Here is a 4,119-nt window from a genome sequence, read left to right on the forward strand (position 1 = left end):
TAGGAAGAGAAATGATGAAAATTTACATTTAGAAAAATGAGAATTACAATTCTAATTTATTGTTTTGTTTTAATACAATTGATTAATACAACTTAGTGGAGAAATAAAGTTAATGCATAATTTATATGGAGAATTTATATGATTTCAGTTTTATATTATGTGAGTTAAATGTGAAAATTAATTGTTTTTAAATTTGTGTTTTAATATAAATATTTTTTTGTTAAAATTGTATTGCGAAGTGGACCAATAAGGAAAGAGTAAAATCTTATTTTATATATATGATTCTTCTTCGCTACACTTTTGTAGCAACACATTACACATTACACATTGTTTACAGAGATCTTTGCTTCTCTAGCTTCACTCTGTTTTCGCATGAAACCAATTTTAAAACAGAGGATATACGTATGTATATCTCTTATACACATGAATACACATCTATAGTGTTTGTACCTCGAAGAATATACAAACATTATAATGCCACCTTTAAGCAAAGTCCAACATCCTTGCTTTCCCCTAATTTCACCTCCGTGCACAAGTCTTTCATTTTCTGTCCTGAACACAACTCCTACCTTCTTGTCGTTTCCTTCTCTCAATTTCACCCAAGCTGTAATTTCATTAATAAAGACTATGAAATACTGAACCCAAATGGGACACATCACAACTCTAAAAAAATTGACACAAGAATGCTTGACTTGAATTAGTAACTTAGTAGACAAGAAACCATGAAATTGACTTGCTAAACCGGCGAACATAATACTACACCTCACTATTTTTTTGGGGACAACCCGTCATAGAGACAAACATTTAATTTAACAACACACAAATCACATCTGGAGACCAAACGAAACAAAATTAAAACAAAAATAGGCAATACAATTCACAAATTTATTCTGAAATGATACCCAAAAAACAAAATCAATAAAAGCCAGAATTTAACACCAACAAACACTTAGCTGGAACAAAACAATCAGAGAAGAGCCAACAAACCCGTACGAATGCGAAGCGCAGAGAATAAATTATGCATCACTGAAAAGGATAAATGAAGAAGGATTAGCAGGATGAAGGAAATATTTTGAAAACTCTAACTATATTGTAGATCGGGAAAATTACTTCTCCGCTATCCCTACAGACGACATCATATTTTGAAAGGGAAGAAAGCCATTCCCACATGAAAGACAAACCAATAACAACATGGCCCAACAAAATTCTAAGTATTAAAGATATTAAGGCCTAATGTCAAACAAGAAAACAAAAAAATTAAAATTACAGAATTGTAAGTAACTGAACTGCCAAAAGATTTGACATCAAAAACCCCAAACACATTACTCCAAAAACAAAAGCGTTTACAAAAAAAACAACTACCACAGGTTAATTATTTTCTTTTCAAAAAATAAATACATTACCTACAACAATATCTAAGAAAACCAAAAAAATAGGGAACGACAAAATGAGTGAAAAAATTGATAAACCATCACTAAAAACTAAACCAATAAAACAAACAATAACTATAGAAAACTTAACTTCAAATTCTACATTTTATAATTACAAAAAAAATCATCATGATTTAAATAAATTTTAGAGTTCAAAAATAGGAAAATAAATATCAACTTAAAAAAACTTACCCAAAAAAACAACAAAAAAACAAATAACAATATACAAACACCATACTGACACGGAAAGGCGAGAAAAAAAAACAGACAAAATATCAAACTAAGAAAACAACAAAAATAAAAACAAACTCATGAAATTTCCACGCTTAGCGCGGGTCAACTGCTAGTTTGGTAGAAAATGTAGGCTTTCTAGCTATGCTTCAAATTCAATCCATTTAAGTAAAATTTTTCCAATAAATTACTTGAACCCTTGGCTTTGTAATGTATTATGTTGTTTGTATAGTAGTTTCTTTTTAATTTCTTATTTAACTAGATAAATTTGATTAAACCTCAAAGAACATATAGGTGTGTCTTTAAAATTTTTTTTTGTGTTGTTGAATTAGTGACTTCAAAAAATACTTTCAAATTCTAGTATTCTAGTGTTACTGAAACATTTTTAAAAATCAGCATAAAGTGGCAAATATAAAATCAACAACTGAAAAATACCAATGTTAAGCACTCAATACTGGGGAAAAAAAAAAAGAAGGATTCATTCATTCTTCTACGCATACAATTAATCTTAATAAGTTTCCTTATACTTACTTGATTTAAGAGAGAATAGAGTACTTATTAAAAAAGAAACAAAATAATGTCATTTAGAGCATCTTTATTGATAGGTTTGTATTTTTGGGGTTCTTAAATTTTTTAACAATAAATTTTGTATTTTTTAAAAATAAGAACCTTTATAAAGTTAATTAAAATTATCTCCCTCCAATAGTAAAACTGGAAGAGGGGTTCTTATTGATCAAAAAAAATTATTTTCAAAATCATTTCTTCCTTACAAACCTTTTGTTGTAACCTCCCACATGAACAAATCCATATCTGTTTCCGGACAAAATAATATGATTGGCAATCCAAAAATAGCCTCGAGTACTTGTATAGATGTCCTGGTCGTCATCGCACCCATTATGCAGATTAGAGCACCGGATCGATCCCCTAAAGAGTACAATAAGTGGAACGAGTGTTGAACCAATGCAAACACTTCCGAGCATTCATGAACACATCACGCCTGCAGTATACATATGTGGCTTTCGAAATGGCAACTTCTTGAACATTTTTGAGAACATGCATTGTCCAGGCAAGGCTTATCACGAGGATGGAGATGAAAAGTATATCTAGACGTGTTCTTGTAGCAGTAGCTCCACCGATTCCAGCAACCATGAAAATGTCACATGAAAAACAAACCCACACACAACTTTGACAAAGAAAGGATTTGTTAAACCTTTCAAAACCTGCGTGAAGATGCCTTGTTCCGTTTCTGACACATATAACATTTCAGTCAGTCTCTGCCATCGAAACATATATACTTGAACCATGAACCCAAAACTGTCTCTTACCATCCCAAAACGGAGGAACGCCACTTAGTAAGATGTATATAATGACTCCAGCACTCAAAACATCACATTCTTGACTATAATGCTTCCTCAATACTTCTAGAGCCACATAATAAAGGATCCCAACTACATCAGTGAATGTTTCTCCCGTAACCATTCAACAATCTCTTTCATTCTCATTCCTCCTTAAATGTTTCACTCTGCACAATGTATATGAAACAGTTCTTCTATAAACATACACACTCTATTTAAGTGGTTTATTATACACACAACTAAAATGTTCATTAGCTTTAAGTGAGATCGAATAGGATTCAGTACGCATGGGGAAGAGAAAAATCGAGAATTTGATACTCAACAATGGCAGAAAGGAGGAGAAAGTAAAGAAAAAGAAGAAGAAGTGACCTGGAAAAAAGGAAAGGAACCACACAATAAATTGGGCCAGCTTTTCTAAATCACTGATCTGATGATCTTTGGAATCAACCTTTGTATAACCTTCAAACCCCCTAATTAACTCAGCTTTAAAACTATGAACAGACCCATTCAAATCCCTATACAAAAACCTCAGCTAAAGACATAAAGACATATACATCTCTACACAACAGATCAATCATAACCCAAACAACAATTCAGCGAAATAATCATTGGTGAATGAGACTTTCCGATTTCAAAGAAAAACGTGCCGATTACATGAAAGAGAGCCGCCGTTGAGCCGTCGGTGGAGATGATGAGTTAACGGTGTTGGACAGCCGGTGGCCACCAAAAATTGAATCATTCTTCTCTGCTTGCAATCGATTTTTGAGAGAAATCTCTTGATTTTGCAGTCTCTCCGTCTCGAGAGAGAGAGAGGGGAGGAAGAGAAAACATAATCAACCAACAATTATCGAACACGTCGTCGCCTCTTATGGTCTCTTAAACCTCTTAATTAAGAGGCAATTCTTAATTATATTCATAATTTTGATTTATTTTTAAATAGCAAAAACCTAAAAACTTGGGGATAAGAGGTCCCGATAATGATGCTCTTAGTTTTTTGTTTTTTTTGGGCAAACATGTCATTTAGTTCAAATTGTGATTTTATTTATTTCAAATTTGTAAAATAGAAACTAGCTAAGAGTTAAGAAAAAAAAAAAAAAAAAAAA

The sequence above is a fragment of the Camelina sativa genome, chromosome 14 (assembly GCF_000633955.1).
Source record: "Camelina sativa cultivar DH55 chromosome 14, Cs, whole genome shotgun sequence".
Lineage (NCBI taxonomy): Eukaryota > Viridiplantae > Streptophyta > Magnoliopsida > Brassicales > Brassicaceae > Camelina > Camelina sativa.